The following is a 14702-nucleotide window of genomic DNA, read 5'->3' as shown; positions in this document are numbered from 1 at the left end:
GAGCGCCTTGCCTCAAAGCTGCTGCAGGCTTCCAGTGCTGTCCAGGCTCCTCTACCACTTTCACACTCGACGTTTTTATCTGGTGTTTATTTTCCCAGTTTCTCTCAGGTTCACGCAGTGGAAGCTGTCTGCAGTACCTCCACCCCAGGGACTAGTAACCAGGGTCTCAATGCAGCCAGGGCTGTCTGAGAGCACGCTGCATGGTGCTGCTTACGGGCAGCTTCGAGCCCAGAGGGATGGGCAGGGGGGAGCATGAGATCCTGCCTGGAGGGCAGGAGATGCCTCCACCCACCCCATGACACCTTCTGATGGAACCTGGGATAGCTCAGGGTTACTCAGGTTTGGAAGAGGAGCGCCTGCTCAGCTGGATGCCTTTGGACTTGTCCATGTCACAACCTGTACAAAAGAGAGTCTCCTGTCTCCTACTGATGAGTTCAGGCGTTGGGAAGAGGGCTCAGTGTGAAGAGAACCTATTTACCCAAAGCATCGGGCTCTAAACAACTGTACCACACCCATGAGATGAGCTCTGTAACTGAGATGTCGTTCATCATGCATAATTAAAAACCTTTCATAAAAATTTCACCAGCAGCTGGATACTGAATGGGCAGGTGAGGGTCCTTGCTACCTCCAAAGCTGGCAGCTGAAGAGTATAAAGCACAAACACAAACAAAAAGGCACAGGATCGTGACTCCAAGTGCCTTAGAGTCTCAGTGTTGTGGACTTCTGTCAAGCAATTCTGCATATTCTCCATTTAGTGGATGCTGGGTCCTTCCCCTTTGCTCCACCTTGAAATAAAAACATAAATCTGATGTCCAGGTTCTGGTTTTCTGAAATAACATCTTCTCCATAAATATCTTCTAAACAGTCCAAACCTCAAACACATAGCTAATAAAGGCACTTTTTATGGTTTTCAGGCAAGTGAAATGTACCCGAACTGAACAATTACCTTCAAATATCTGTTCAGAACTGGCTGGGAGTGGAAATCAGTTTCTTCCTCCCCAGGTACAAATCCATAATAAGGATTTATTTCTGAGGCAGTGGGAATGAGGTAATCCCTCTCCTTCTCAGAGTGAGATAAGGACCAAAATATGAAATAATGTGGTGTAAGTTTATACCAAAGCACCTGGAAAAGCAAATGATTTGCAGGAGGAAGGGGCGGGAGGCCAACAGCGTAGACCAGCTTTAAATAATAAGAGGGACAAATGACCGGCTTGCCTAAAGCCACCTCAGGAAGGAGAGATGGCAGAAAGCGGGCACAGTGCTCCATCAGCTGGCCGGAAGGCTGGGCAGGGAGGGCCACGCAGGCGGCCTGGGGCAGGCAGCAGGCACAAACCCCCAGCACCCTTCCAGCTGAGGAGATTTTGGAAAAGTGAGATAACCCTGTGCTCCCTGATCCAAAGGGTCTGAGCCTCACGGCCACTGCCACCCAGCATTAATTCACTGAGCAGCAAATGCCTACAGCAGTACATAAGAAACAAGTCTAAAAATTACAATTAAAAAAAAAAAAAAAAAAAAACTCTGTCATAACTGTCTGGTTTTTAGTATGGACTTCTGATTTAAGCTGCAATAAACCTCCTTGTGCAGACACAGTGGCCTCCCCTGAGAAGCAGGCATCCTGGCAGCCAGGACCCACGGGTGCTTGCCCCAGAAAGCCTCATCTTCCAGCCGTGCCAACAGCTGCACCCGGCTCTCTTTTTCCATGGCTCCAGGCCACACAGACAGTGCTGTTTCTTCCTTTTCAATACTCTTTTATCTCACTTTCTCCCATGAGATGAGTGATTATCGGCAACAAATAACTGTTTGGTAAGGCAGCAAAGAAAAATATGCTTTTAGACCCAGAATATGCAGGTAGTTATTGTAAATATTTGACACTGTTAGGGTAGTTGCTATCAGTCCCTCAGTTATTCTCCGCTGCTCCAACATCTGCCAGAAATCAATGCAACACCAGTGGCAGACAAACGCTTGGGACAGATGGACTGAGCTACACAGCAGCCCTGAACCAAGCAAGTGGCTTTGACCGAAAGCAAAAGTGGTGGCACACAGAGATGGGGACAGCTCTGTCCCACAGGGGCCCAGGGCTTGTTCGCCGGAGGCTTCACATTGCAACAAACAGACACATTGCATTTTGTGGGACAGCTGTTCCCTATTTTGTGGCAGTGAAACCGTTACTACAATATTCTACTTTGGTAAAAGAGGCAAGATTGGCATAAAATGAAGCAGATGAGAAGAAATTGTGTCACCCGGGTAAAGACACTGTCACCCAGTCTCCGTTTTCCAGCAAAGCCATAGCATAGTTGTAGAAGTACCCTATGCAAATGCAATAATTTGAGAAATAGTGTAGATTAGTATAAAGGTATGCATTTATGGGAAGCAATTGAGAAAAATGCCTTAGCTTTCTCCTGGGATTTATGCTCTGCATTTGCTGATCAGCCTTGTTTTCTGCTGAACCCCCTGGTAGTTCTGTAGTAGGCAGAACAGGAATTTGTTGATGCTACAGAAAATGAAATCCTGCACAGCAGTCAATAGAAAATAATGGATATCAATTACACAGCTGGAACTGCTGACTTGATCAGATTTTATAAGTCTTTACTCTAGAGGTCTTTTTAATAAATCCATTGAGAGAAGTGTCATATCTTTTATAGCAATACGTTTCCAAGCTTTATTTTCTAGGAAGGAACAACTGGCAGTTTTACAGAATGCTCCTCGGTGTCTCTCACAGACTCATGAAGGTATCAGAATTGATGGAAGATGGAAATGAGATATTTGTTCTCTAATACAGGACCCAGTTTGCCATAATGTTAGGAAATTGCCGCAGGAAACCAGATAGATTCCCTTCCTCCTGTTTCAATCCTGCTAACAGCACAAGGAGTGCACTCCCTGTGAGTGATTTACTAAGCGCCTTGCAGCAAGGTACTAAAAGAAGTGGCCACCTAAAAGTAAATCACCCACCGAGGAATGCCTTTGGTTTTGCTGCAGTCTGAGAACAGCATCATCCCGTGGCTGTATGGGCAGCTGCCCAGTGCCCCAGGGAGCCCTGCACTGACAAAGGGGTAACAACAGGCACCTCCATCCAAACCAGAATGAAAAGTTGTTCCGAAGAGGGAAGATGAATTCGTCTTGTCTGCTACTTGCAGTATTCTATCTGCATCTTTATTTAATCCAGTCACCTTCTCAAGTGCTGAAAACAGAAATGCACCCTTCTTACATGGCATCTTCCCCATGGTAAATCTAATTAAACAGCCATTAAAACGTGTGTTAGCTCGATTATATCAAGGTGACCTGGAGCTCCTGCTAAATGTTAATAACTGCATTCCCCACTAACTGGCATTCAGTAGGGAACAGGCAGTGCTCTTTCTATTGACGTAGCCTTTAGATGAGCATGATTATTAAAGTGCTTTGTGTACTAGGAATTCCCAAATAAATGTCTATCTAATTTTGTGACAACTGAAGTGTTTCACGTGCCCCTTCATGCTCCTGGCAAAGGGTGACATCTGGACACACACCCGGGCTGAGTTCCTGCTCTCAGAGGATGTGAAGTGAGACAAGAGAAGTAGCAGCATTGTGTGTATGGACCAAAAACATTCAAGCAGCACCTGTAAAATCCTGGCCAAAGGAAAAACACTAGCAGGTAAGAAAGGAGAGAGGCTGGACCCTTACCTGTAAACAGCAATAACTTCCTCCCAGCCTCATGGAAGCTGATGCAAATCCCTAATTGGGATGCTCATAGAGTACATCACTCCTTCCACCTGTAGATGACAAGATTGTTCATTTCCTAGCCCAAGGGAACACCCATGAATGTCTTTAAGTCTCTAAGCCTTAATACAAGCCCAAATCAAGAACAGTTTCCTTGATTTCCACTGGCCTGACCCATGGCAGGTTTCCTTTTCATCCTCCAGTTTCAGAATCACCCATATTTTGCGTTCATCTTTGCAAAACTCTGTAGACCAATTTTCATATCCCTATCCAGAGCAAGATCTGCTAATGACTAACAAAGAAATATCTTTTTGTAAGCAGGCAATTTATTCTGTGAAGGTTAATGATCACGAAATGCTAATGATCAGATGGATAGCTGAGAACAAGTGCCTGTCCATTACTGCAGTTTTCTATCATGCACCCTAAGAAGTATCATTATGCTGAAGAAAATCTTTACCATGTACTAAATCAAAGACAGAGGGATCTGCATCTAAAAAATGACTTCCTCTGCTGGTTACCTTATGTCTGACTTCACAAGTTCATTCCTTTAACTGCAGCTGCAGTTAAAAATAGGAAACATCCCACCAAGCTGCAAAATAGCAGAACAGGTGGAAGATGTCTAACTGCCCCTTTGCACGTTCCAGCAGACATGATTTGGACATTTGGGCTACACGGCTGCATACAAACTGCTCCCATCAATAATTAGCAATGACAGAATTAATTTGCACTAATTTCCAGCCATTTAATGGCATCAGAGGAAGAGGCCAGGGGACTCAGCGAGGAACAAGAGCCACTTCCAAAGGCTCCCCAGCAGGATCCTGGTGCTTCATCCCCATGCCCACCTGCAGCTCACATGTGCAGCTGAGGACAACCACGCACAAAGCATGGTGCAGGCAGCTTTCTGCCCACCCCGTGTGCTGCCCCGGCCCCAAAATGCAGAGTGCTGCAGGACAGGCCTTGTGCCACCCACCTCAAGCCCTTCAGAGTCCCAGGAGCTCCCCACACACCGCAGGCAGTGCCCAGGCTGACGACAGAGCAACCTTTGGTTATGTGTGCCTGGTGGTGCTGGCAGCACAGGCATTTATGTTTTAGTCTCACAGCTTCATGAAAGAACAGGGTTCGCTTTGCATGGTTATGCAAACAACCATCCATGTTAACAGCTGAAAATACAAACAAATAAGTTAGATCAATGCTGACGGACGGAAGGTAGCACTAGGCAGTTGGGCTGAGTTTCAGTGTTGTACTGTTAGCAATCTGGTCAGAGAACAGAGGTAAAACACAGCTCCACGTGATTTACTATGGGGCTGCTGTGCTCCCAGAGCTGGGGCTCCTGGGGTAGGGAACCCTGTCCTGGTCTCCCCAACCTCCCTTTGGGGGGAGTGAGTTGTATGTGTGTGTGTAAGTCACCATGTCCATTTTCTGGACTCCAAGGAGGATGCTGCAGCTCAGTGCCCTCTTCCCCAAGCCGCCCTGTGCTCATTTCCTTTTCCTATACAAAAAGGAGAGCCAGAAAGGGCATTTACTCACAAGCTCTTTTAGATCCTGCTGGAGGGCTGACCACAAGGACATGCATGGGTGACCCAGCAGAAAGCGACTGCTCCAGCCAACTTGCTCTTTACCCCTTGGCAGGACTGACTGCTGCACTGAGAAATTAAGTTATCCGGTGTCTGCAGGCAGCCCTGCCTGGGGAATGCCACACAGCCATTCCTGCAAGGAAATCTGTGGGTGGCTGAGCTTTGCAGGACTGCCACCAACACTCTGTAAGCAGTGGCACAAGGTGGTTAAAATCTTAGGAATGATGAACCCCCATTGAGTACAATGACGAAGAAATGAAATAACATTAAAAGCAAAAAAGAAGAAAGGAGCCAGGCTGTAACCTTCAGTTCCTCCGGCTTTGGCAACTCTTGTAAAGGCAAATATGCTTTTTCCAGTGCCCTTTTCACTTTTCCTTTTTCATTTATCCAAAATAGGTTTGCTGTGAGCACTTTTAAAGTGGTCAGATGTTAAATTTGATTCTCAGCACAGGAAATGATAAATGTACTTGAACAAATGATAGCGTGCACCAGTTTAACAATAATTCTGGAATAATCATTGCACAGCCACTTTATGCCTTTCTGATGCAGCTTGTTGAATGTCCTTCCCAACGTCAGTGGGTCTTCAGGCTGCCGCTGGAGGATTAAATGTGCAACCGGCATTATCTGAGTCAGAGCTGAGAATTCTGGCTGACGAGAGTAATCCCAAGGCTCACTTTTAGGCTTTTGAGGCTCAGTTTTATCAGAAGCAGTGTGTGCCTGTTGCACTGCAATTTCATCTTGGCCATTTGAAAAATCTGTGTTTATTTTCAGATTTTTGTTCTGTATTATTTTGAGTTTGAATTTCATTATAAAGCATGAAATTCATTTCAATTTTAAAGCATGCCTTTGCATTAATCTTCCTGCTATTAATATATATCTCTGCCGAGTATAGAAGGCACAGTAAAACTAATTAACACCCAAAACTCTTAGCACTCCCATTTATTATTATTACAGCAATACATTAAGCTGTGAGAACTTCTCTTTAAGACTCATTGCAAGGGGTGCACGACGGGCTCATTTTTCATGTGATGGACTGCTTTGTGCAGGGTGGGCAGGGGGACAGAGGGGGCTCGTGGTCAAAGACACAGACAGCAGGGCCACCAACTTTGCAGGCGGGAGAGGTCGTAGACCTGTGAGTCCAGCGTCTACACAAGGAACCGAAAAGAAAAATAGATAGCTTTGTGAATTACTGACTGCTCAGCTACATTACACGGTGTCATGCTGCAAGCCCACCCTCCCTGGCACAGGGTCCAGCAGCAGGCTGGGACAACGCCGTTACCTCCTGCCTTGGCTCAGGCATTTGTGTGCCCCCAGCTTTGTCACTTCCAGCCATTAACACTTAGAGGAGCAAAAATCAAGAAAAAGAGAAGGGGTAGGTGTGGAGGATTGCTGTAGAAAGGGACATATGTGAGCTAAATGAGCAATTCTATGCAGGAATCTACTGAATTTCACAGGGGGTAATGAATTAAATGAAGTGGAAAGCATGGCATGAACTGGAGATTTGCTGCAGTGACTAACATAATTAACCTCTATTGAAATAATTAAGCATCCCAATTTGTGCTGCACGAGCAGTACAACCAAAAGGCCAGGTGGGAGCCAGTCCCTCACCAGCAGCGAGCAGGGGGCACAGGATGGTGCTCATCCCAACCCATCCCACCCAGGACCTGCAGCTCCCTTCCCAGTGGGCTCCTGTCTCCCAGACCCTCCCAGCACCCTGCTCCCTGCCTGCTCTCCCTCTGCTCCACTGCTTGTGCAGATGAGGGATTTATGGGAGAAGTAGAAGCTCCCCCAGTACAAGGTCAAAGCATGGACTGATGGGCTCCAAAACTGTTTCGCCTGATCCCTCATCTCAGCAGGACACTGCTTTACAGCTCTGCCTGTGCCACTGAGGTAATAAACCACCCAGGTTTGGGGAAAAAGGATGCTGGTTACATATATCCTACAAATACTATGGCCCATTCCCCTCAGACTTGACCTATCTGCTCATAAACTGTTGCATTTTCCTTCCTTCAGCAAAGGATTGTTTTATGCCAGTCAGTGGAGTGGGCTTTTGTTGTCTCTAGTTATTAATTTACTTTTATTGGCTGCGGTGCCTTTCCCTGTTTTATTACCAAATAGCTCACACTAGCAGAAAGCCTTTTCTTTTAGGTTATACATAAACACTGACTTCCCCAGACAGGCACCAAAGAGGCAAAAGCCACCCCAGCTGCTGTGCTGCCCCACTTGTGCTGCTCTTTCCCTTCGTCCCTGCACCCAGGTCGCAGCAGTGTCCACGCAGGGGACCAGGGCAGCACAACCAAACATATACATATAGAGATATGGAGAGGCAGAAGAGGTAGGTCATTAAATAAAGAGACACCAGCTTTCAGCTAGTAACAACTATAACCATGTCTAAAACACTGGGCTGTTAGTAGACGTTCATTCTCCTGTCATACCCAGGTGTGGTTACTGCAGTGCAAACCCCCTCCCCTACACTGCTGGCGGGCAGAAGTACTCTGCAAGGGCCTGCAGCTATTCAGTGATGCAGGAATTGCTTCAACACTTCTAGGTGCCTGGCACTGCAGTAACTGCAGCATGGGAAACTGTTAGTAACTTTTTTTTGGTGCTGTTAGTTCTCTTAATCATCCAAAGGGGCGCTCTTTCTTTGGTTCATTTCTGGACTAGAGGCTTTCCATGTTACAAGCGCTTGTGTTACCGGGATCCACAGAATTTGTCTGGGTTTGTTTCTCTGCTGAAGAGCGGCTGCTGATGGAGGAGCACAGCAAAAATTCTCATCCCCTTCCCTCCCTTTTACTGCTCAAGGCATGTGATGAGAAAAGTATAGGATTTAGACTGATTCTTTTCCTGTCCTAAAATATTCTCTGAAATGCTTTCATTGTCAAAGCTTTGCTGTCTGTGATAAGGCACATCTTCCCTCTATAGCAACTATTTTGAATACAGCTATTAGACTGACTGTGAAAACCCAAGAGCATCACACAAGGCACTAGCGATACCAAAACATCGGGTTCCTTCACTGTTGCTGAAAACCAACTACCCGCTGCAGCGATAGTGTCAGTCTGAGTCTGCTGAAAGGCAGGACAGCATGAATGCTGAGAGATTTTGGAGAAATCTGACACCTGAGACAAGTCCCCTGTGCAGATATGCGTTCGTGCTACAGTTTAAAAAGAAAACCAGGTGCTTTCCTTGCTTTGAAGCGTGAGAAATCCTTCATGGGTGAAGCTAAACACCAAGCAGGGCAACAGCAGGCACAGCATCTGCCACCCACTGGCATTTAAAGCCCAGGGCACATGAGACCTTCAGACAATTTCCCACAGCCTCATCTCTGCTCTTGAAAGAGGCGATGCTGAGGACTGTAAAGGTTTGTTCGTTTGTTGGGGGGGTCTCATTTCCCTGGAAGATTGACAGGCTCTTACAAAGTATTTATATTAAGCTGTTGAGTCTCTCTACATCTAATTACATTTGACTGACTACATTAACACAACCATGAAATTTTAAAAGCTATCAGTTTTATTCTGTTTTACTCCAAATCTGGCAGCTTCTGAGTGCCTTCCTGGCCCAGTCCTGCCTCCGAAGCCCCTTTCCCTGGAGGCTGCAGCTGGGCACAGCCTGCTCAGGCAGCTCCTGACCCCACACAAAGCCCCAGAAAATGCACTCCAGCAAAGCCAGATTGCCAGCAGGAAAACACTGAGACCAATTTCAGCCTACAGGCTGCGACAGGGGACTTAGTTTTTGTTGTTAACACATGCAATGAGTCACAGTAAGAAAGGTTAATAGTAATTACGGAAGAAATATATGAGAGATCAAACTGGCTCAAGAATTAGCATTACTGAATCGGCATTACTTCCCTCCCCAGGTATTTTGCTCAATCAGAAAAGGCCTTGATCCAGGAATGACCTAATTTAGCCCTGACGCTCGCTGAGGGCACAGGACAGCACACAGCCCCCACCCCAGGGACCCCCCAGGGGTGGCTCCGTGGGGCACAGGGAATGCAGACACTGCCCGGGACAGGAGGAACCCCCGCGTGCAGGACTCAACCTGCAGCTGCCTGATGTGCCACATCGGCCACACGCCGGTCTAAATGCACACAGACACCCCCACGAGCACCGCCTGGCCGCCAGGGCAGAACGAGGAGAGCGGTGCAGAAGCAGAGCAGGGCCGATGCTGCCACTCAGAGGCATCTGAGGCTGAAGAGGCATTGCTTCCTGCAGCTAAGAGGACAGATTTATGAATGTGCTCAGCGTGCTTGGTCTCTGAGCTTCTCTATGCCTGCCTGCAAGCAGGAGCTGAGAGGTTTGGAGGGGTTGGCCACATTTGTGGCTGCTGAGCTGACACCTCTCGCCCTCGTTTGTCTCCTGAGCTCCAGCAGGAGCCCAGGCTGTGCACAGTTCCTCTTACCCTCATTCTGCAACTCCTCTATCTTCCATATATTTATTTCAGTCCATTTCCCACTCCAGGCTGCAGCTTTGTGATAAGGCATCACCCCGTCTTTACAGTCTGGGTTTTATTGTTTCTGCTTTTCCTTGTGTACTTAATTGCCACCTTTTAATTTTTTTTTTTTTTCCTTTTTTTTTTTTTCTCTAGCAGATTAACTGTAACTAGGGAAGGGCTTTGGGAAATGCAGCATGCACAACACACCTAGGAGAACAGCCCCACATCCTACAGAGATGCTCAAAGACAAGGTGCAGATGGAGGATGGTGGCAGATGCATCACAGCACTGCACTGAGGGACCCAGGATCCCAAAAGAAGCTTTCTGACACTGTGCACCAGAGGCACAACTGGGTGATTCTGAATACCAGAAAAACATAAATTCACTGCCTACAACAAATTCAGACAAAACCAGGGCAGGAAGTCAGTAATCAGAGATTGACTAGCAAGACTGTACTGAGAGATGGAGCCCAGAGGATCTCTCTCCCATCCCACTCTTTATCCTGTGCCCATCATCTTGCTAATTAATCCCCTCCCTGGGCACACCACTAGCAAGGACCAGAACAAGGGACACAGTGACTGCAGCTCACGAGTGGCATTCTGTCACCAAGTAAAGCCCTGATGTTTGCACTGTCATTATGCACTTCAGCAGCAAAATGTCATGTCCCAGCAGAAGCAAATGGGGACTTAACACAGTAGTGCATTTGAAAATTATTTGGATCTCAACAGATCATTTTTTTTCCAGAATATCTCCAACTGCAGAGCAGCATCTATAATAAGCCCAGGCTGTTAAAATCTCTGGTAGTGATAATCAAGATCTGTTATCCTTGGCATCCAGTGCTTAGCCCTGTAAGGGAGATATTATTGATGTAAACACAGCACTAAGAGGTTTGAAAAAGCAAGTAGCAAATTCCAGATTTCAGGACAGTAAAATACAGTCATGACTCTTTCTGGCTGAAGAGAAGTTCATAATCAAGATCTGCAGCACTGAGAAGGTTATTTGCATTTAACATGGACAAGAACATATAACTGAATTTACTGCAGCAGTTCTCTTGAGATGCAGCTCATAGAGCAGTGTTTTATCTTCGCCTTTGCTAAACTTGGCTGTTATGACAGAAGCAGAAGCCTGGCTGATTAGGGTGCATTAGTATTCACAGATACTAACTGGCAAATTAGCATATTCTCAGGAGCCATCGGAACGGGATGGATGGTCCATCTCAAGGACTGTTCCTGCTGTCACTCGCATGAAAGCCCCAGCTATCCAGGCATCACACCAGCAGTGTTCAGGAAGGCTGCAGTGGGCTTTGGCTGCCGAGCACCCCAGGGTGGGAAGGGACTTCTCCAACCTCCAGGGGAGCTCTGGATACCCCAGAAAAGTTCTTCAGCCTTTTGGCCAATGGCAGGTATTTATTTTTAGGCCTCCTACAATAACTGAAGGTATGTGCAAAGGCAGGAGTGCCAGGGCTGTGCAATCGCCCAGGCAGCTGCAGGCAACGTGCCCTGCAGAGCTGAGGCTCCTGTCCCAGCTGGGGTGTGCACCCTTACATCCAGAAACAGAAAGGCATGATGCACGGAATGGTTTAAGACTGAGTTGAGAACAGTGGCTCATTCATCAATTTATATTCTAGTCAAGCTCTGTAACAATGATGGAGACCTTTAGTGAATGCAAGGGAATACAGTTCTGCCTGTATCATTTGCTTCGCTATGGCTCACACTGCTATCATTTTTCTGTAGTTTGTTAACAATAAGTATTCACATTATTCATTTCTGTGAAGACAGAACAGAGAACATTGTTTTGTTTGCCTTCATGTATGTCAGGTATTTATTGACTACAAGCTTGAGTAGATGCCACCCAGAAACCCAAAGCAGTATTTCACTGCAAACAAAACACAGGTGTTGGTGTACTTGGAGTAATTTTGCAGCATTAAAAACATCAATTGTGTATAAATAACTAAGCAGTAGGACACCAATTCATGATTAGCAATGACTAATAACCCACCACACCCAGACCACCCTAGGCAATGCTTTTTGATTCCGTTCTGCCAGAACTCACCCCATGCCATGAGGCCTGGGCTCCCCAAGCTGGGTGCCAGCACCCAGTCCCACCCCCAGCACCCAGGAGCCAAGGTGGAGCTGGGGGCAGCCCCTTTTCCACCCAGAAATTCCAGACTTCCAAGGACAGCGATCCTCCAGTGATGCTGGGCACACTTTATGAGGTGCCATACATAGCAGTAAGTGTTCCTTCCTGCAGAACTGGTGCCTTGTTTGCAAAGCTTTACAAACACCCAGGCCCTGCAAACAGCCCCTGCCAGTCTCAGCCCCCTCCCTCCTGCTCTCCCTCCCCACGCAAAGCCTTCGCCAGAGCTGACAGCTCCCTCCTCACCCTTGCACAGAACCAAAATCTCACTTGCAAGAGAGAAAACATGAGTTACAACAGGTCATTGTACTCTGCCGGAGAATTTTGATTTTTTTCTGGTATTAGACATAATAGGATAATACTCAAAAGACTTTTTTCCTCAGACTGGCTTTTTTAAGATTTTTTTTTTTTTTTGTAATACTTTCCTACTTAAAACAGATACAAACCCCGCTAGTAAAAATCACATGCTTTGTAGGTAGTGTAGCGATGTTGTAGAGCATAATGCTGAAAGAATTTATTTTTAACAACTGCTTTTGTGTGTTTAGGACAGCACAATAAGTGCTATAAATACCTACTTTCCTGATCATGAGCAGCAGACAGGTAGCCCACAATGAGAAGTCATTTATTAGGAATGACAGGAGGAACTATGCTGCCTGTTAAATGAATATAGGTACCTTTCATATCACCTCTTTGCAGGCTAAGTTCTAGGTCTCCATATAGATCCTTAAGGTTTTCTTTTAGATCTTAAACAGTACCACAGAAGGAAACAGGCTTCCAACTTTAAAAGTGACTCTTCTGATATGATCACCATTTAGTACACACGCAAAAAGCAAACTGCCCTGGGGAGTTACTCTATGACTTTTTAAAGCTTTTAGCTCTAAACTGTAGTCTTGGAAGAATTTCAGTATATTGCTGCTAGGGTATCTTTTTCATACACTGTTTGGACTTCACTTATGCTTGTCCCATGTCAAAATATAAAAATTCTGAGAGGCAGTCCACTTAACCGGTAGAGACAACACATGAGCACAGTATTTCCAGTAAGTCACTAATGAAAAATTAAATGGCATAAACTATAGAAGCATGAGAGCGTGGCACCAGCAGGATGGACAGAAAAATTTCACACCAACCTCAGTTCCTGAAGGCCCTGCCACCTTCCTTGGTGGCCTCTGTGTGAGTTGGGAGCTCCTGGGCTTGCAGACCCCAGATTTTGGCCAGAATCACCCTGGGCAGCCCCAGGCTCCTGCAAGCAGGGCTGTGTCCTGCTGCTGAGGCTGCCACAGGTCCCTCACAGCCACATCCTCATCAGAATGGCCAGTCTCTTCTTCTGCCACCGTGGGTCCTGCTGACCCGGTGGGACCTGTGACATGCTGCTTGGGGCTGCAGAGACGTGGCCTGTCCCACCACAGCCCTGCTGGGACCATCCCGCAGTGTGACTGGTGCTGTCCCCTGGCTGGCACCACATCTCTGGTCTCTCCAGCATCAGTGAGATTCCTGCCTGCTCCCCGGGCACCACACATGTGCTTGCCTCGCACACAGTGCCAATTATCAGCAAGGACTGATAAGCATAATTAAAATGGGGCAAGTGATGAGGTATTACAAGTGACTCCTGAAATTAGTACAGTTCTTAAACCTTTGTTGTGGACAATTTTATACAATTTGTAATTAACTTGATGCAAAGTTAACTCAAAATTTGACTTGATGCACAGTTAATTCAAAAATTGACCCATGACTGTGGGGTTCTGGACGCTGTCAGGCACAAACTCTCCCAAGATCAGGCCAGGGAGGAGCTCACTGGGGATGTCCTGGCCTCCTCTCACACAAAGCATGAACAGAAGAAACAAGCAATGGACAAGAAGCTTCTTTGTCTCCGCACTCCCGCAGAATCAGCCGTGCACTGCTTCGTGCCTCATCCATAGCCCAGAGACGTTTCTCCAGGGAATAAACTCATTTGCAAGCAGATGTGAGAGTGATGGGGAGAGAGACAAGAACACAGGAGCCTGTTCCTGCAGAAGCATTGCATGTGAAGAATAATTAAAGCAGTGAAAAAAATCAGTTGCTAATAAAAGCAGAAGCTTCCAGTGTCAAAATTCTATAACATTACAGCCAAGTGAGAAAAGCAGTTTTCACCCTATTGATTTAAAAGGTCCATGGACAAATTTGTTGCCCCCCTCCAAATTATACCAAATTTAACAAATACTTTTCCCACTGGTAACATATAGAAGGCTAAATACTGTTAAACAGAAGGTGCAATGGCTTGCTCAGGCAGCAGTGAGGAAGCTGGGAGAGCTTCCACACATGGCAAGGCGGGCACTACGGAAGAGCACAGCTGATTATCTGCATTTGCTGTTCTATGTATGCCCAGATGTTGCCTGTGTCTGAGGCTTGTGCCCTGCTACTGAGCCTCCGCATGCCAAGTCAGACACCAAGGGAGCCTTATCTCACTCTAACCCCTGACAAACTGGCCCACTAGTCCTGACGTACACCACAGGAAATCTCCCACTAGGTCCTGTTAAACAAGAGTTTGATGCAGTAACTGAAATAAGTACACTTTTTCCCAGCACTTGCTGAGCTTTTATTCCTGTGACTATTATTTAAATGTGTCTTACCCTTTCACACTTTTTTCATAGACATGCATGATTTAAGTCTGAGGCAGCCATACTTTTCTCACTTTCTGCAGTGACAAACAACCAGACTGAGTCATAACAGGAGAGTACATGATTTCTTGGATAAATCACTAATGCATGCAGACACCCTTATAGAATAATTTTGGTGCAGTTGCTCTGAGGTTACAGAGCCCAAGATGCTATCAGCAACACTGACATGTGGCCCATTTTTTACATGAGAGAAATGGAACATTTGGTGTAAATCCAGG

At 46.4% G+C, this 14702-nt stretch overlaps 1 long non-coding RNA gene across 1 annotated transcript in view; it reads right to left on the bottom strand.

Moving 5' to 3' along the window:
* LOC309887763 overlaps positions 1 to 4763 on the bottom strand; it is a 30568-nt gene extending 25805 nt beyond the window's left edge. Inside the window, exons 1-2 of the long non-coding RNA XR_014319088.1 lie at positions 4664 to 4763; positions 3658 to 3746 (exon numbers count right to left, since the gene is read on the bottom strand). This is a non-coding gene — a long non-coding RNA (uncharacterized lncRNA). The remainder of the gene's footprint in view (positions 1 to 3657; positions 3747 to 4663) is intronic.
* Positions 4764 to 14702: the final 9939 nt, after the last annotated feature.

The sequence above is a fragment of the Aythya marila genome (assembly GCF_965140915.1).
Source record: "Aythya marila genome assembly, chromosome: 26".
Classification (NCBI taxonomy): Eukaryota; Metazoa; Chordata; class Aves; order Anseriformes; family Anatidae; genus Aythya; species Aythya marila.
Note: the sequence above shows the minus strand (reverse complement) of the source record. Positions and strands in the feature narration are given on the sequence as shown.